Source organism: Glandiceps talaboti, chromosome 4, assembly GCF_964340395.1.
Source record: "Glandiceps talaboti chromosome 4, keGlaTala1.1, whole genome shotgun sequence".
Classification (NCBI taxonomy): Eukaryota; Metazoa; Hemichordata; class Enteropneusta; family Spengelidae; genus Glandiceps; species Glandiceps talaboti.
Window position 1 is genome coordinate 13,617,914 of NC_135552.1, and position 22,319 is coordinate 13,640,232.

At 34.3% G+C, this 22,319-nt stretch overlaps 1 protein-coding gene across 2 annotated transcripts in view; it reads right to left on the bottom strand.

The window, feature by feature from the left end:
- LOC144433533 (DDB1- and CUL4-associated factor 7) overlaps window positions 1-22,319 on the bottom strand; it is a 42,526-nt gene that overhangs the window by 13,813 nt on the left and 6,394 nt on the right. The window lies entirely within an intron of this gene.

A 22,319-nucleotide genomic window follows, 5' to 3' on the forward strand; every position in this document is an offset into this window, starting at 1 on the left:
TTGAGGGGATTGAAATATTGTTAGACTATTAATACAAAAAGTGTTCAGGGAAACTGGGATATAAAATATATTGCCACAAGACAGTGAACATTTTACAATAATATCAGTAGAACAAGACTGGGGGCCATGGGATGTTGTCTTCTTAATCTAAGTAAGTCAACCCCGTCTTGGGTGCACCAAGTGATAAATCACATGTACAGTCTACATAAGTGTTGTTTCTCTTAGTTCAATATTGTTAATAATTGATGATGTGATTATACTAGGACTAGCAAAAGTTACACACAGCATGACTTGGCAAACTACTAGACTGCATTACAAATGATAACCTGTGTTGTTGTCATGATCACCGACAGATCAGGATTAACATTTTGGCATGAAAAATGTTATCTGGCAAAGCTACAGAGAATGTTGGTACAGAACTAAAGAACAATACTTTGTAATCTTCTATGGTCAACATTGATAACATTAATTTGAGAACCTGGGATTGAAAGTCTGGCATTTTAAAAGTGGCTAGATTTTACATGTAACAGCTACTTGAATTCCCTAGCCATTTCAACTTGGGTTCTGGAACCAATACTGATTACAAGGTTGTCTGTTTTTTATCAGTGAAGGTCTACACATAGCATATTCAATATCCTGACATAAATGTGATAATATGGACCACAATCAGTCATACATACTGTACATGTACATCACTCAGAACAGTAGTTTCAGATACTCTAATGAACAATGTATGCCCCCCCCCCACCTCCCCACTATGAACACTATCTGTGAGATTCCCAAATACACTGTAACCTCTTTATTGTAAACATTCTGTTATAACAAACACCTTTTCATGTTTCATGTCCCCCAAATTGATATTGCCAATAGAGTCCATGCTTTGAACACTATACCAACACTTCATTTTAACAAACCTTGCAATGTCTCTGAATAAATTATGATACAGGTTGTTATGGAACAGTTCTGATTTTAACAAATTGATTTTATACTACAGCAAGTAATCAACACATGCTATTACATATACTTTTGCATCATCATTTTGTTTCTAGTTCTAGTAGGCTTATTTATTTTATAAGCTGCTATAGGCATATTGTTTTTATCAAGTTAAAACAAAGATACACAAGTACTCGCTAAAAATTGGTCAATTAATTACAAAAAGACATTGTATCTGTTAATCAATGGTCAATATTATTGGTGTACATGTAGTGACAAGTTTAATCTTGAGTAAAAGCTTGGTTTTGAATATCCCGCTATGTAAAACTACATTGGTTGTACATGTAACTGTAATGTCATTTTTGTCAAACAACCACAATATATTCACTGAAAAGTGTTAAAATACCAATAATTAGACATTGCACATATTACATTGTAATCTGAGATCGATCTTATCCACTAGTATTGCAATAAGAGGTTTAAATCATGATCACCATTGAGGGTGCTGATTTTTGGGTGTGGACCCAAAAATCAATTTGATTTGGTTTATCATGTATACAGCTACAACAAATACTTTCACCCATAGGTGATTCAATAAGTTCAGGGTGTACGATAGTACAAGTAAATTATTGTACCTAACAAAACATTTTCAAAAATAATCTTCAATAGGGAACTTGCAAACCTGCCATGTTGAATGTTGCATCATGGGAAATGAGATAATAAATACTAATCAAATAGTATTGTAAACAATAATGTTACATTGCTTGTAACCACAAGTAATCAATTCATAGTTACCCTGACAATTGTGGGAGGTTAATTTTATCAGTAGCTCCAGATTAAGTATTGAGATAATCCCATAGTCCTTTGCATCTGAGCATGCTCAGTCTGGATTGCAAGTTCCCTATTGTAGCTGGTACAGCTTTAAATCGTTTAGCACTCTGAGGTCAACTGAATGAAATCATAATTTAGAAAACGATATAGGCAACAAATCAACATTAATATGGCTTTTACATCGCCCACACACACACACACAGAGAATACAAATTGCAAAGACACAACATGTTTACGATAATTTTATTTTACATCGAACCTAGCTGGGAGGCATGTTGTGTATGCAGGAGCTCAACGTGACTGCATTTAACTTAAAGCGCCATTTCCTGAGTGTCCGACTCTAGGAAACTGATATTTTCAATTGTTTCTGACTCCGGAAAATGACGTATATCATCTCTGACTCTAGGAAAGTGATATTTTTTTATCATTTCTGATTCTCGTAAAGTGACATACATCATCTTGGACTCTACAAAAGTGATATTTTCAATCGTTTCTGGCTCCCGCAAAATTATATAAATCATCTCTGACACTACGAAAGTGATATTTTGGATTGTTTCTCACACCAGGAAAATCATTATATATCATCTCTTACTTTAGTAAACCAATTTTTTTTTTCTTGTTTCTAACTCTGGACAATAACTTACATTTGTATATCATCTCTGACTCTAGGAAAATGATTTTTAGATTTTCTCAAACTCTAGGAAACTGATGTTTTCGATTCATACCATCCATCCATACCTTTATCTCTGTACAGGATGTTATTGATACTGTCTGAAAACTCTGAATTATTCACTGATTTGACAATAGGCATCTGAATATAGTCTACAATCAGAGAATGAATTCTAATTATGTGTATGGTACAACATCGACATAGTTCCTCATCAATCATTCACATTCATATAGCTATTAGGCCTAAAAAAAATAATTGTTTGGTTCCAGTTACCCGACCCCACCTACATTATGTAGCTTTTCTCTGTCGACCCTCAACTTTTTTTTTATGTATTCGAGAAAAAATAACAAAATCGCAAAAATTGTGAAGTCTCACGAGAAATAGTGGATGCGGAAACTGCTATTAACTTTAAAAAGACTCTAAAATTCTTCAAATCTGTAATGGCTGTACATCTAACAGGAAGAAATAAATAACACAGAGACAATTTAGAAAACAATGGAAAACCTGAACTAGACACTCACACAGAAAAAAAAAAAAAAAAAAAAAAAAAAAATCTACCTACCCCACCTATTCTAAAATTGAGTGTAAATAGAACCACACAATTTTTTTTTATTAGGCCTTATTAGTTTGCTCCATTGTTTGGTTGATTTTGTAACATAATTACTAACAGAAGATTGGAATACAATGAGAAGCCGTAACCGTGCATCCTTTTGTAGTTTTCATCTAATGATGCGAGACTTTTGTCATTTTCATTTAATGATGAGAGACACGTTTTCTATATACATGTATTTTTAAGAAGCACTGGAGCACGAATCAATATTCATGACTGGAAAATTCAAAGGAAATCATGGAAGTCAAAATAGTTAATTTAGCTTTTAAGAAATTGATACAGTTGACGAAAACATTTCAAAATACATACATTTGTACGATGTATATGTACATCTGTATGTATGTATGTATGTATGTATGTATGTATGTATGTATGTATGTATGTATGTATGTATGTATGTATGTGTGTGTGTGTGTGTATGTATGTATGTATGTATGTATGTATGTATGTGTGTGTGTGTGTGTGTGTGTGTATTTATATATCTGTGTGTACATGTACATATTTTATATGGAATATACATGTACATGTATGATGTATGTGTGTTTGTACATATGGACACACACACTTGTATATTTGATAACTAAACAGAAAGTATGAATTCAGTTTTATCTGCATTTCTCCATGTGCTATTTCTCAGGAGGGGCGTGCACACTAAGATACAATGTATTGGACTATAATGGTAAATCATAATTCTGAAATCATCATTTGTTCTTGTTTCAGTCCAAGGAGATCATAATCCATGATATCACTTGACTATGTCTGAGTACAAACCTGTTGTCACATGGCAGGCGAGCGTGCATTCTGTCTATGGAATGCACTGCCATTGGAAATACAACAAAAACCAATAGCTAAGTAAAATGGAACATAAAGACATATCTATTCTCCAGAGTATTCTATAATTTCTAACTGTATAGCATCTCTGAACTCTACATCGTAGTGGAAACTGGCACTTTATAAATTCGCTGTTGTAATAATACCCCTCTTACATGATAATCTCAATACAAGGTACATGTAGAAGTAACTAAACCTCGGTATGAGTCATCCTAGGAACTATAATATCAATGCCATATATCTTATCATATCATTAGCTTGTGCTATCTTATCATCAGAGCCATGGATTATCTACAATCATTTTTTATTAAGGCCAAGTTTTTCAACAGCTCAGAGCCCTACAAGACAACTCTTTATTGCACATGACTTTTAATCCAATTGAATCCATTATGGTTGTGTGCCCTCTAATGACAGCCAAATGTTGTTGCTATGGGTCAGTATGATAAAAATTGGCATTTCTTGTGAGTCACCACATACATTTTGTACAATGTAGTAAGAGATACACATGTAGGGGAACACTAAATTTTGGTGCGTCACTAGAAATTGTGTACGTCAGTGGCGTGTCAAGTTGGCTTTGAGGTCACACTAAATTATGGGCATGTACACAAATTCATGACAACCTACAAATATTTTGATTTTTAAAAAATGAATTCTACATTCTAATTTATATGAATTGTATGTGTTATCTGTGTTTCACTGAAAAATGTAGACAAGCGAAACACATGTGGCACATTGATAGCCCAGAGACTACGCTTGGTGTTTACTGTCTCGAGAAGCTCTTAATTAATGAAAGTTGTGTACTACTACATGTACTAGCATTTATGAAGTCTGCACACAAGTAATGATAATCTACACATATACATGTGTATACATGTATGTAACATATTGGTCTAACAACCTATACACAATAAATCACAAGCTTGATACATATAGTATGGATAGTCTTAGAGCTACACATACAGTGATGGCAATCTACTCACAAATGAATCACAAGCTTGATACATGTACAAAGTATGTGTGGATAGAGCTACATGTACATGTACATGTACACATAAAGTGATGACAATTTACTCACAAATAAATCACAAGCTTGATACAAATGGATAGAGTTACACATACATGTACAGTGATGGCAATCTACTCACAAATAAATCACAAGCTTGATACAAATGGATATACAATGTACGTGTACAATGTAGGCTATTGTACACACAAAGTGATGACAACCTACTCACAACTGGAGCACAAGCTTGATACATATGGACACAGAACTACATGTATGTGTACACACAAAGTAGTGATAATCTACTCACAAACAAGTCATTGATAATGACATAGTCCCGCTATAATTGGGTTTTAAGGAATTATCACTACTCTGATCACGCAACAACATTTGTGAACCTAAAACAAACAGACTTAGATATGTTTGTTGGACATGGAATATGCCTCCAACAATAAAGGATTGGTTGGGTATGGGGGATCATATCATGATGAAAATGGAGTCTGAGTTATGGCTTTGGACATGGAAAATTCACAAACAAAATGGCTGCCAGGCAGCCATATTGGATCGTATCACGACGAAAATGGATATGCACATGTATGTCATAGAACACTGTCCTAATACCAACTTTGAATGAGATCTGTTCAAGCATGTCTGAGTTATGGCTTTGGACATGAAAATTCGCAAACAAAATGGCTGCCAGGCAGCCATATTGGATCATATCACAACGAAAATGGATATGCACATGTATGTCATAGAACACTGTCCTAATACCAACTTTGAATGAGATCTGTTTAAGCATGTCTGAGTTATGGCTTTGGACATGGAAAATTCACAAACAAAATGGCTGCCAGGCAGCCATATTGGATCGTATCACGACAAAAATGGATATACACATGTATGTCATAGAACACTGTCCTAATACCAACTTTGAATGAGATCTGTTCAAGCATGTCTGAGTTATGGCTTTGGACATGAAAATTCACAAACAAAATGGCTACCAGGCAGCCATATTGGATCGTATCACAATGAAAATGGATATGCACATGCATGTCATAGAACACTGTCCTAATACCAACTTTGAATGAGATCTGTTAAAGCATGTCTGAGTTATGGCTTTAGACAGGGAAAATTCGCAAACAAAATGGTTGCTAGGCGGCCATATTGGATCGTATCATAAAACAAATTGACGTGCATATGTATGCCATAGTATGTTGCCCCTGTACCAAGTTTGAAAAAAATCGGTCCAGGCATCTCCAAGAAACAGCTACGGACGGACGAACGGACGGACGGACACACGGACGGACAGACGGAACCCAATCCATAAGTCCCCGTTCCGGACTTCGTCCGCGGGGACTAAAAATCATAAGCTTGATTAAGATGAATGTACACGGTTACTACACCTTCACACAAAGTGATGACAACCTACTCACAATTGGATGACAAGCTTGATACATATAGAAATGGAACTACATGTACATGTACACACAAAGTGATCACAATCTACACACAAATGAATGACAAGATTGATACACTACATGTACATCACAATAATTGACAAATGTATACAGTACTCAAACGTAAAACGCATTAATCTGAATGTATGAGATGATGTATCTACAGACTTCCTCATTACACATCTACATTCCGCATCCCACCTTCCTCTACTACACTTTAGTATTCTAACCAATACTGCATATGTAAATCAGATTGCATTACCCACTACTTGCGGGACACCCTTTATCTACAATATGCATCTACAGTACTGCTAGTAGTGAAACTATAGGAAATCCATGTCATGACCTCAATATCATCGCCACTTACACAAAGATCTCATGCACCTATTTCATTTGCACTGGATCAATATTTTATAACCCTTAAATGCTTGTTGAGTAGCAATGAAAGATGCAGTCATATTTCATTCGCTACAATATAAAAATTAATCATTTCTTTATAGCTCATTCCCTTTTGGTATTTTTACCGAGCCATTTATTTATTTATATCATTACATATATTTTGAAAATATGTCATTTCTGTTTTTCATTTCAACATAAAAATGTTTACATTGTAAATGTATCTTACTCTTAGCTTTCTACCTCTTTACCAATTCTTGTAATATAACATAGGATGGTTTCCAATTTAGGTTGTAATACTTCACATAATTATATATTTCATCTTTCTTGACCAAGTTTTAAAATGAGTAACTTTTATCTGTTCTTTTTTATATATTTCATATTGATTTCACGATATTCTTCTGCTGCTTGACGTTTGAGATGCATGCTAGCCTTGAACATTTTTATTCAAAATCAGATGTAAGAATACGGCTTTATTTACATTTTTGATAGGCTTTATTGCATGCACACTGTATATTCATATATTGCTTATTTTTGATTTTGTTGTGCTATCACGCCAAGAATGACAACATCAAAAACAAATAAAATATATGAAGGAAACGAAGGTTTTTAGAAATAAAGATTTCATTAAATCGGAACAAACACTGATCACATGCCATTTCATTTTCACACACTATGCACACACATGTACAGACTACTGTAAACCTGCATATTTTCACGACTAGAAAATTTTGCGATTTTACAGTCTTCATGTAGTTCACAAAGATTAATTTTCACTAATAACCATACTGGTACATTGCATTTTGCAGAAATATATATTTTCGCTACTACTTATTTTTGCGTTTTTGTTTTGTAGCGAAATTAGCGAAAATAAATCTTACATGAACATTTCCAGGTTTACAGTATACCATAGATAATACATTTAGCAAATATTACTCAGTGAACATCCCATTGTGAACTTCAAGCCAAATTTTCTGACTGATGTGACCTTATCATGGCATGAAAATAACACACTATTCTACCATTCTCATTAATTGTATCATCAATTTTGATGTAGATAGATACATATTTTCAATTGTAATGTCTTGTTTTAGCCCAATGAGATTTCAGACTCCAACTCTTTTACTTGGGTATGTGAAGTATAATTTTCATGCACTGGTGATTATTACAATTTTAATGAAGATTTAGTTCTGCGATATAGCTATATAAAGTACAACACTCTACTTTTCAAGGTAATAGATTTTATGAGATGAGATGGGATGACATCAAATGAGTCACCTCGGTTTGCTCCACATGGTATTACGCTATCTCATTCCTAATGCATCGATATCCCATAATCTATCACTGCCCTCAGTGGCAGTCATGTTTGTCTTAATCACAGAGTTTACATTGTTGTATATCACACGCTCATCACTTTTCTAAAATGTATATTGTGACATACAATTTTCTGAGGGTTGATAATATTTACATTTGTAATTCATCGATAGAATACACTGGCTCAACTCTGAAACATATGCTATTAAATTATGATATACAGAATTCCACCAAAGTCTAGTACAGTCACTGTGTGTGGTACATGGAGTTGTATGTCAACCATCTAACAAGTGTTCCTGTACATGCATGTACCATGCGCCTAAATGTGTTCTCTTGCCAAACAGAAAGTTATTCAAATCCACATCATTTATCAACAAATCAGCCTTTAAATACAATGTACACTTACCACTTCATGATTTGTATTAAACGCTAGTCTTATGACAAATACTAATCATAATTTCACATATATAGACATGTATATTGTACAATATCACCCTTGGTATGGATGTATACAATGCACTGCAGCCTCTATTACAGCATAGGATTAAAGCATTCACATTACAACCTCTATCCTACCAGGTCCACAATTATACAGCTGGGTTGATTGGGGCACAGTCTGGTTTCAAATTAAACCCACAGATTTTATCCATTTAGAAAAAACAACAACAGTAGCTACGCTTTAACCTGCAACCTACAGATTCCAAGCCTACCATTCTAACCATTCAGCCATCATGACTTCAATCCAATATGCAGTCTACTATACTGACTACAGCACTATCTTTAAAAATTTGACCAGTAATGCTGCACACTGTGTAGGAACATGGGTATTACATTTACATTTCACATGCTGATGGTAAGCTTGTACTGTAAAAGGTGTGTGTAGAAAGCTAATTACTTGCAATAAAAATTTTTATGGCATAATTTGATATCCATTTGCAGAATGAGAAAGACTTGAAATGCCTTACAATATACATGGTTCAAACCTTCATCATACAATAGTAACACTAACATGTAGTAACATGTACCATTAAAATTGTATAAAATCTGTTTTCAATTCGTTCAAAATCATCCTGCAGCCAATGTGTCAATTTGTACATTAAAACACCTAAAGCCAACATGACTGATTTCAATAAATATGCAATGAAATTCACGCCATTAAAATTAACAATTAATAGTCTACAGTGGCAAGTGACAAGTTTTGTTACACTAATCTAAATATTTATACTGACATTAAGTTGCTTGACAAGTGATGACAATGAAAAGCATATGTGAAAAAGTAGCCTGTCAGTGTTACTGCAATGTTGAGATACATCATTAGCTGGTTGTACCTCCTAGTCCTAGCCCTTACATACATATACATATATTCTCCCCTTGTAATGATTGTCAAAACTGATGATAACAAATTGAAATTTTTCGCCCAATAGTCTGGTTGTTGTCAGCGACTAGTCAGGCTGTTCTTATTCAAATGAATCAGTATGTAAACATACATACATTATGCTATTTGATGTGGTAATTTACATGTTATTTACATATGTTTTATGTAAATTTAACCCTACAGTTGCTAGATAACCATGATAACAACTTTTGGGGGTGTGGCTACATGAATCATTTGAATGTTTCTCAACACAAGCAGAGAATACATAACAAGCTAATGATATATCTCGACTTCGCAGTAAATAGACTAGTGAAAAAGTAGTAACTTGTCAAAATTACAAATTTTACAGAGTAATTTCATATTACATACATGTATTCATACATATTCCTCATATAAATGTTCAAACTGACATGTAAATATTACTTACATTACAACAACCCATGTATATACACACTGTCACATACATACATACATACATATATACATACATATATTCATACATACACACACACATACATACATACATACATACATACATACATACATACATACATACATACATGTACATACATACATAATGTACATACATACACACATACATCTACTCATTCTGAACGATGACAAAACGGAAGTTGTCCATTTCTCGTCAAGCTTGAAACCTGATGCAACAGAACTGTCTAGCCTAAGGATCGGTGACATTGATATCATCCCTTCGAACTCGGTCCGTAATCTTGGCATGATTTTAAATAGGAATGGTGCTATGTCCGATCACATAAACCAAGTTTGTAGAAAAGCCCACTACTCATTATACAGAATTGGCAAGATCCGTAAACTTCTCGATCGGGACACTACCGAGACATTAATCCATGCATTTGTAACAACTCAGTTAGATTATTGTAATAGTCTCTTGTATGGAATTAACAAAGATCAGCTTCACCGTTTGCAATCTCTTCAAAACGCTGCAGCACGTTTAGTTAGTCGTTCCCGTAAATTTGACCATATTACACCTGTATTAGTTGATTTACATTGGCTGCCAGTAGAAGCACGTATTAAGTTCAAGGTTATGTTAATTACTTTTAAAGTAATCAGAGGCTTTGCACCAGTGTATTTGACAGAGCTGATAGAGCAGTATGTTCCTTCTAGAGATCTCCGCTCTGCAGACAAGTTACGTCTGATTCCACCCCGCGGTACATTCAGTAAGACATACGGCCAGAGAGCCTTTTCAGTTTGCGCGCCATCACTGTGGAATAAGTTACCTGTAGAGATTCGTACTGCAAGGAATGTTGAGTCTTTTAAACGCGGTTTGAAAACCTATCTTTTTAATATGTATTATCAGTGATTCGTTTTTTGCTTTGCTGTACATTTATTTCACCGCAGGACTGTGTGTTCTTTACCCTACCACTTGCAATGTGTATTTTTAAATTTTGCATATTCTTTTTAGAGTTTCTGTACATCGCACTGTGACGTATGTGTAGTGCGTTTTCTAAGAAATTAAAATAATAATAATAATAATATATACATACATACATACATACATACATACATACATACATACATACATACATTGTACATACATACATACATACATACATACATACATACATACATACATACATACATACATACATACATACATACGTACGTATGTATTACGCACGTCATAGATACGGATGTACATTTGTACATACATGCATACGTACGTATGTACGTACGTAAATACACGTGTATAATATGTGTGTATAATGTGTGTGTGTGTGTGTATAATGTGTGTGTGTGTGTGTGTGTGTGTGTGTGTGTGTGTGTGTGTGTGTGTGTGTGTGTGTGTGTGTGTGTGTGTGTGTGTGTGTGTGTGTAAACAATATCTTCAGATTGAGAAGTCCTCATGTCAGGTATATCACTATCTGATCATCAGGAACAAAAACAGTAAACCTATAACAGTATGATGGAACATTCCTAACCCTCACATTTCACCTACATGACTATATGACTGACCACTAATCCATCAGTCATTTTGAAAGTTGAATATAGAATGGAATAATGTACAGACCATATCATCTGAAAACATATTAGGATACTGTTTACATACTATACTATAAATACAGTTATATGCACCTGTTCCACATTTATATAGTAATCTACCTGCTGATTGAAACAAAAGGTCAAGCCACTGATCACCATACACCAATGTGTGGGGTATATGGCCTTCAACCATTCACCTCCCTGAATAGCATATGACAATACATTGATATTACTTTCTGACAGGAGAAATTTGTAATGGCGCAGGAAACATCTCATCATATACATGGATAATTGAAGTTGTTGGGGATCGTTTTCAACTAGAATGTAGACTTTGTATTACCCTTGACCTTATTGTGGAAATGGACATCTTACTATCTTAGAGGATAAGTGGCACATGTACATGTGTACAGTTTAATACTGAATGGTAACACTAACATGCATGTATAAATTAATGAATTACCCCAATTTTTTGGGGGGCTTTGTTTTTATGTTTACATGTACATTACAGTCATGGCTAGCATAGAAAATATTTGTATTAATATTTGTGTGCCTATCCCCACATTTGTATCACTGTTGCAAATGGCTTTACATCAACAAACTTTTAAAAAAAAATATAATTTACTATACAGACCTCAACAAGAAAAACAGAAAGGACATTTTGTAAGTTTAAACATTCTTGTTAAAAGGGCGTACACACATGTATGGCTAGATAAAATCTACCTGCGTTTGCAAAGACAATTTATGACGGGGAGCCCCTTCCACAAGTACAAATAAAAGTATGGCAACAGATATATATAAAATTCAGGAAAGCAAACTATATTCAAATTCAAAGACTGAAGTGCGCAGGTTAAAAATTTCATATTTCATAATTTCTTTGAAACAAAAATTCACTAACATATGGAAAGCATTTAATTTTTACTAGATATCTGTACCTTTGCTCCCAGGGTTTAAAAACCCTGGAAATAATTCTAGGTTTCCTGTATTTTGATACATCTAGTGTGGTAACAAAAAACATATGTTGGCAGTCTGTCTCAGTGTCTGGCATAACTAACGGAAACATAAAATCACAAGGGTATGAATTTCTTAACAAAATTAATGACTTTAATATGTCCTGTATTGTTACAATAACATCAGGCAAGTCATAGTATGTGGAGTATATGAAACATAAATCATGCCTTCACAACATAATTCCTGTTGCTGTTTTTGTAGATGTTGTTATTCGATAGCACAACTCATTTGATTTGATACTAGTATTGGGTTTCTATGACAGAACACTATGTAATACAAGTAATAACCATACCATCTGCAAAATAGATGATATACATGTACATAGTATTAAATAATCTTGGACAATACCATATCAAGAGATATTGCCAAGTCCCTTTTGTTACTAAATAGTGTACATGCCCGTCCTCAGTTCTGTACATTTTGTTTTCAATTCTCTACATACAAATATTTTATATCAATGCATTTCTATTTCTAAGCAATCTTCATGCAACTTGAAGTTGTTATAGCCATCTTCATACAACTTAAAATTTTCAGTCTCATATGTGTGACAGTGTGTGTATGTGTACATTGTGTGTGTGTGTGTGTGTGTGTGTGTGTGTCTGTGTGTGTGTGTGTGTACAATACAAATGTACAGTTGTGTACATACATGTATTAGTATGTGTGTCTGTGTATAGTACTAGTGGATGGGTTGATGGATGGATGGATGCATATATGTACATATACTGTACATATACACCATGTATACAATGTACATATACATGTATGTATGTATGTATGTATGTATGTATGTATGTATGTATGTATGTATGTATATATGTATGTATGTATGTATGTACATGTATGTATGTAGTGACACACACAGTGACACACACACACACACACACACATGCATAAATTTTGATGGTTTCTAAGTCTTGATTTGCATTCAACATGTAATTTATGTGTCCAATTTAGTATTTTATACATGGCCTTAGTCATTAACCTGTGGCATGCGTTGAGCCTATGTCTATTGTAGTGTCAACATTTCCTAGACTTTATAACTCACAAATCATACAAGATAATGTATTATGTCACTATACATGTACATAACATATCATAGCAGTGCAGCTGTGCCAATGTAACCCAGAGAGATGTCTTGGTGTTACTGTCTCAACAAGCTCTCTATGCTGAGCTTGTTTTCCAGACTACATACTGTGTATATATCACACACATACAGTGGCACTTTGTGAAATGTACAATATGTTCTATTAGTGCTAGTTATATAGTATATGTTGATAGGAACAGCAGCATGTAACACAGTATGGTATACCCACTTGACACATTCTAGATTGGTACATGTATACATGTACATTTGTACCTCGCAAGAACAAGTCATTAATCATGAAGTAAAGTGAAGTATGTACAATACAGTGGTACAACACAAAACCATCTATAGTGAATGAAACTGAAGGACAAAGCCAGCACAAAAGATATGTACACGAGTCAGGTACAAAAAAGAGAGATAATTTAGGCAGTGGTGAATTCTACAGGTACATGTACCATATAGACATACAATGTACATTTGTATGATGTATTGTCTTCACGTTCAAAAAATAGCCTCCTTTTCCATATCCAGGACAATTTGAAATTCGTATCAATATTCATTGAGATGTCTTATCTGCAGCTGTACATGAGTTCAAAAATTGATTTCTTCATCCCGTCAAAAAATACACAAGTGACCTAACAGTCCTTATTACTACTAGTTGAAACGGCTTTACAGTATGCCTGGACAGTATGGCACCAGTTCTCCCCACATCATAGAAATCTCCATAGCCATATCTACTGTTCTTCATCAATTTATAATTTATAAATGTATTTACAACAATTCAAATCTGCTATTGTATCATGGTATTGAGAGTCACCAGAAATACATTTTGGCTGAGCTGAACGGATGCAATCCACAAATAGAAATACAGTACCATCAAGAAAACATACAAATGTAAGCTCAAAAAGTATAAGGTACAAATGTATAATAATAGTACTATTAGAGGTCCTCTACTCTGTATGTTTGCTACATGTACCATGTACATATATATATCATTACATGTATGTACAGTCTGTGATGTATGATGTAAATGCATCAGAGACCAATGCTTGAATCTCTTGTTCAACTTCTAGCATTACTGCTCTGTAGTTGTACATGTATCACAGGAGCCATAATCATTAGCTACATGCAGGATCATTCCTTGTTCAGACAGGACCACCTTTTCTAATTGTTTTCATCCAACTTTACTTAGTCGTAATCCGACATCATATACCTTGGAATGACTTTATTCCATCAGATAGTGCAAAAATACATGATACAAATTACGAAAGTATGAGATAAAATAATTCTGGGGAGGACATGGAATAAACCATGTGTACAATTTTAGTATTAAAACATCTCATCTGTGCCGAGTCTACATGTAACAATCATTTTTTCCCTCCTCCTACTTTAGGTCACTATGGACCAAGATATGTCATGTTGCTCACCTCTATCAGACTTCTAAACCGCAGTGGTAGCTGAAAGTGTTGCATGAATATCCCATCTTGCACAGTAGAGTCACAAATATCCAATGATTTTGAGAGATTTTAATTGACTTGAATAGTTGAACCAACCATACCTGATGAAACTAACTCATTATTGCAAACCACTATCCTCTATACAGCAATACTAAATGTACCTCACTTACACTCTTACTATTTTTCATTGCGTTAGCATTTTACAAGAATGGTTGTCTGAATGTGATCAGACTCAACGAGTCGATAAAAACAAATTGTGCAGTTCATATTACAGAAGAGAAATATCAGTCCCAAAGGAAGACATTTTTCTGATTGATTCCCAACATAGAATGAACATTACCACATGGGGTGGAAAGTATCTGTCTATATTTCAATGTAGAATGGCAATTAAAAATGCTATTAAAACGTTGAATAAAGATTTGAACACAATGAATTATGCAAGGGAAAGAATGACGAAATGATGACATTTTTTGTGATGTACATGTATATTCACATTTTGTAGCCGAGTTCAACTAAGGTGTTGATTTTTAATGTTAGCAATGAGCAGTAAATATTAGATGCACATATACATTGTACATTGTATTGTGGTATACATATGATGTTTGTGGCAGCTTTGCATGGGTCATGGCAGGAACGATGATACTTCATCTTGTTATTGTCATCAAGCACTGATGTCACCAAATCATAATGTCACAGATGTCTATGAAATTCGATAGTTTCCTCATGTCTGTATTTTAGTTAAATCATAGTTAAGTACATGTAGGTAAAATCTATTGGCTTTCCCCCCAGAGGCTTTACCAAAATTATGGTACAGATATACAAGGTCCAGGTATCTACAGACAGAATGTACAATGCCAGTCTAACAAGATGCCCCCCCCCCCCCAAAAAAAAATAAATAAAATAAAATAAAAATGAATGAATGAATGCACAAAATTCATACATGGCAACCACAGGTTTTAGAATAATGAATGCACAAAATTCATACATAGCAACCACACGTTTTAGAATAATGAATGCACAAAATTCATACATAGCAACCACACGTTTTAGAATAATGAATGCACAAAATCCATACATGGCAACCACACGTTTTAGAATAATGAATGCACAAAATTCATACATGGCAACCACACGTTTTAAAACAATGAATGAAACTATGCACAAAATCCATACATAGCAACCACACGTTTTAGAATAATGAATGCACAAAATTCATACATAGCAACCACACGTTTTAGAATAATGAATGCACAAAATCCATACATGGCAACCACACGTTTTAGAATAATGAATGCACAAAATTTATACATGGCAACCACACGTTTTAGAATAATGAATGCACAAAATCCATACATGGCAACCACACGTTTTAGAATAATGAATGCACAAAATCCATACATGGCAACCACACGTTTTAGAATAATGAATGCACAAAATCCATACATGGCAACCACACGTTTTAGAATAATGAATGCACAAAATCCATACATGGCAACCACACGTTTTAGAATAATGAATGCACAAAATCCATACATGGCAACCACACGTTTTAGAATAATGAATGCACAAAATCCATACATAGCAACCACACGTTTTAGAACAATGAATGCACAAAATTCATATATGCCAACCACAGGTTTTAGAATAATGAATGCACAAAATCCATACATAGCAGCCACATGTTTTAGAACAATGAATGCACAAAATTTATACATGGCAACCACAGGTTTTGAAACAATGAATGAAACTATGCACAAAATCCATACATAGCAACCACACGTTTTAGAACAATGAATGCACAAAATTCATATATGGCAACCACAGGTTTTAAAATAATGAATGCACAAAATCCATACATAGCAACCACATGTTTTAGAACAATGAATGCACAAAATTTATACATGGCAACCACAGGTTTTGAAACAATGAATGAAACTATGCACAAAATCCATACATGGGATTGGCAACCACAAAGTCCTGACAGTATGATTTAGGTTTTATAATATCACCAGAATGAAACTTGATATCACATGTACACCTACAAACATACTGACTAGCCATGACAAATAATTTGACAGCTGGAGTGTTTAAATGAGAAGATTATCACCAACTGTAGAATAAGGCTGTCAGAAAATCAACTAGCCTCAGTAACAATAACATCCTACACAGTGACAGCAGTTAGCTTGATTTACTATACATTTACACTTTGACCACACATAATAAATATAGTAGATCATGAATTATTACCATGTGGTTTCAGTAATTTATGTTATCCTATTGTCTGGAAGCTTAAAAGTTTATTTTCAAAATGTGTAATTTGGTCTACACATGTGTACTAAGGTACAAATGTAGTCTACCAATGTACATGTACATGTAGTTCCTATACAGTATCGTTACGATTTAGACCTTCACTCACAGTACATTTAGAGACCACAGTTGACATCCAGACTAGTAATAAGGATACAAAACCTCGTGCTGATTGGCTAAAAAAGACCAAACCCTTGTGCTGATTGGCTACAAAAGAACATATGACAACTACATTTGTACTTGGTAACATACAAAGTACACACAGCATTTGCCATCTTTCAGATTAAATTTAATATTTTAGTCCGACTCTAAAAAACCTGGGTCAAAATAACCTTATCTTTTATGACTATGAAATCACATGAGAGAAAGCAGAGTACACACAGAAAGATATACACAATGGTACAAGGTTCACTGGTGACCATGACATGTGAGATTGTATGCAAGCACCCATTCTGTGGCATTATACTGGTTGGTACAGCATCACTGTAAATAGTTCACACCTATCATACATGTAGTACTTTTTACACTGCTGTAGTAAATAAACCTGCAATAGGCTATAAACAGTTCACAAGAACACTTGAACATGTGTGTTTGAATTAGCACCTTGCAGGTAAAAGCTCCGACAAAAAACATGTACTTGCAACTATTCATTAAGAAGTAGAGATTTACTGGAAAAGACTATATAACCATAGACAGTGTCCCCCTCCACTGTCTATGATATAACCAGGTATGATTTACAGTAATTACAAATAGAGTTTTCACCAGGACATGTACAGAACAGAGGCCAGTGATAATCAATGATACTATTAAATACACTTTGTGTTAGGGAGTCTTTCATTATTCCTAACCCTAACCATGACTCCCTAACTGGAATACAAATACATTTGCATGTGGGCAAAAGTAGAACAGTAGTAGCAGCCAGTTATAATCAGCAGTACTGTTATAAATACTAAATGTGTTTGAAAGACCTTCACCTGTTCCTTACTCTGAGTCCCTAGCTTGATACAAATATTAAGAGTTTAGTAGAATAATGGCCAACTGTAATCATCAATACAGATATCACTTTGTGCTAGGGAGTCTTCTCCTATTCCCAAACCTTATTCTGACTCCCTAGCTTGGATACAAATATGTGGGCAAGAGTAGAACAATAGCAAGTTAAAATCAATAATCGATACAAATATCACTGTGCTGGGGAATCTTCTGCTATTCCTAACCCTTACTGTGACTCCTTAGCTTGGATACAAATGTGTTCTTACACCTACATGTAACCCTTAGGATAGTCTGAGATCTACATATACTGTCAACAAGAATGCCCTAATTTCCTGCAATGATGAAGGGACTCGACAGTGACCGAAAAAGGGCACATCCGTACTAGACTAAGCCTGTATAATTGCTTTCAAACTACTAATACCCAGAGGCTTTACTAGTATACATGCAGTATTTGCTTACACATCAGCACAGTCACTTACAGAACAAACACAGCCTTACTCTAATTTACTAGTACATCAATGGGATTCACACATAGACATACTAATAGCCATCTCAATATTGATCCATCTTTTGAGAACAAAGAAAAGGAACAAATAGACGTTTTACTGTACTGTACATTTTAAAATGGAAATCTTACATACACAGGCAGTCATTATTTCAATGTAACTGACTTATATTACTTTGCGTTTACAGTGTCTACGTAAATCAATATTTCCTCATATACTCGCATTGATTTTGCTTTTCTCAATGAGACCGTTTAGTGGTTATAAATGTCACTTTAGAAATACTAATAATGTAGAAGTTAATCAAATCTCGATTGTATAACTTTTCTGCGATGTCGATATTTGTGAGACATTTGAGGTCTCAATTATATATATAATTTGCAGGGGGTTTTTTTTGTCATTTTTTAGCTGTCTGGAAGTTCGAGTGCAATATTTTATATGATTTATATCTCGTTTGCTCAACTCAAAGGCATATTTTACCAATAACTAATATCTTTTATTTACTGAATATTAAGAAATTTGTTATTTACTGAATTTTAAGACTCGTACCATTCTTTTACCCAGACAAAATGTGCAATGTAATACAATTTATTTAGTTATTTATTTATAATATTTATTCATTTTTATTTGTAACACAATACAAGAAAACATATACAACAGCAAAAAAATGAACACAAACAATCCTAAAATAACATAAAAGAAACCCATGTTATGTTTCTAAAACTGTGTGATTGAGGATTTGTAATTTTGCAAATTGCAAAATCAGAGCTACATGTAATCAGTGGCCAGTCCCTACATGTTTGGCAATCAAACAGAAATATCTTTCAAGTGACACATTTTTGACTATGTACTGTCAGTATTGCCCTAACCAATTCTTTTTGTGTATCAAAGGTGTCAGCGAGTAAAATGCACCTGTGTTCCATACTTTTTACCTGGGTTCACCATAAAAAATTGTGTGTAGAAAAGTGTGCAAACTGTACAATAGCTACACATTTGTATTCAAGCTAAGGAGTTACAGTTAGAGTAAATTTGGATTTATACAATAGGACAAGGCTCCCTAGCATGAATCTAATTTTTACTGCAATGACTGGACACCACCTTTTCTAAATACACTGTCCCAAAATTTGATTTATGAGTAAACAACACACACATAATCCCCCACAAATGTACTTCTCAGTTAACGAAAATGGCAGGTCTAGTCTAATACATGCCATCCTTATACTCTGGCCAGACAAAAATTGATACATTAGCAAAGTGACAGGAAGATAGAAGAATTTCAGCAGGGCTCCACTCAAGTCACTCTGACCTACACCAGCCAGCCACAACACACTGCCAACATGCCAGACACCTGTTTTAAGTTCAGTTACATAATAAATCAAATATTTAGTCACAGGCAGACTGTTTATTGTAGTACTAATTACAAAGCTTACTTTTAAATGAATAATATGGTAATTACTTTGCTAAACAAAGCATTTATGAGTAATTGAAATTTAAATGGTTTGATAAGTGAGTCAATGACCTGCCAGTTCTGTATTGACCTCACACTACTGTATGTAAATGAGATGTAATATCAAATGGCAGACACAAGGTCAGTCTCCACTCAGTAACAGTTTCAGAGATTACGACAGAAATCCATCGTCGCAAAGCACGGCCTCTTTTACGGCACCATCGAAACGTGCCATCCAGATGGCCGTGGATGCATTCATATACTATGAGTCTTTATTTCGAAGTGTAGCGGAAGAAATAACAGCTCTGGTTTATGAGAATGAGGAATGCAAGAACATAAAATATACATTTCATATTTGTAAAGCCAGTGTACCGAGAAACAGATGCAGACCAGTTATTGCAGTCCAACGATATCTTTTCTTATTTGTGTCAACTACATGTACCATCTTTGATGAATATGTAATTTACGAAAATGTACATCTACAAGTACTTTTCATTCTGGCGTTATTTCTCCATACATCAGGCAGTTCTACAGGATCTATTTGAACTACTATCTGTGAAATAGCATATACAATACAAATATGTACATTGTAAATCTAACTCTGAAGTTGTTTTCATCACTCTACATGTGTATGTGTATATTTCACAGCTTCAGATACAAAATGTGCATCAATGATGAAAATGTTATATCTACATCAATACGGAAAGCTGCAGTTCTGGTCACTGCACAGTAATAAAGGGAGGCACTGGTACTACCATTCTTTTGATTTCACTAACCCAACACGCTGGAAATCTCATTCATTTGTTTTTGTTCAACATACACCATTGACTGTCAATGAGGCACAAGTACTCCACATGTATATCTGCAGATGTTATTATTCATAGACAGCACTATTCCCAGGTCAGGATGGGGTGTCATGATCCCATTTCCTATCTAAATTCTATAACATACCAGCATACCTTGTTTTCAACAATACTATTTTTATTTTCATATTATACCATTCTCTTCCTAAACACAAAAACATGTATGTGTGTGCACACAGACACAGAAAGACAGACAGATGGACAAACACAGACAGACATGAGACAGACAGACAGACAGACAGACATACAGACACACACACACACACGATCACATTGTGCATTCATGAACATTCACACAGACATGTATATTAGTACATGATTTATGTAAACAATACAGCTATGCGCAGCAGATACAAAATTTCTCCAACATACATGGTAATCTTCCTGCACCGTACTTCATGAATAAAGTTGATAACGATATACATGTTATAGGCTCTTATTTAAAATCATTAACACCAAATAACCACAAACGTCTCTCCTACATTTATCGTCATTCTGAGAGCAGTTGACTTTATGACCGCAACGGCACTGTTCAACTGCTATTTATCCAGCTATTAAAGAAAGGCAAATTTAGTATTCTAAAACAGTAACTATTTCCCTACAACTCATTAACACTAGGGAGGACGGTTGCTGTAAGTACTGCTGCACAAAGGTTAATGATTCTGCCCGCAAGCAACATCACTGACAAAAACTAATAACTTAGTTGGTATGCGTAATTAGCTCTACTCAATCAAATGTGGTCTGTGTTGAGAAATATTCTCATGCGTATAATCTTAACATTAATTAATTGCAACACAATTCATCATGACCACTGACAAGTAAACTGAATCCAGACTCTCACATTTTTAATTCATATTTACAATGTACCATTCATTTTTTTTTCTGGCTAAATTACATGCTTGTTAGTTTCATATGAAGTTTGTAATACCTCCACTGACCCTCATTACGCATTCTGTTTAAAACCAGGAAATTTCTCATGAAAAGTTACATGATTCCTGTCTGATTGTATTACAACACAAGATTGTCGTAATTACAATATAAGGGTGTTTTTTTCCTCAGTAATTTGAACTGATCAACCATCATCATGATTTTCATCTTATAATAGAAACCAAAATCGAAAAAAATAACAAAATGTGTGCTTATAGCAAATCAAATTCAATTCGAATTCAACCTTCAAAACAATTTTTTTGGTCAAGAACTCTCTAGACTAGAAACAAAAAATAT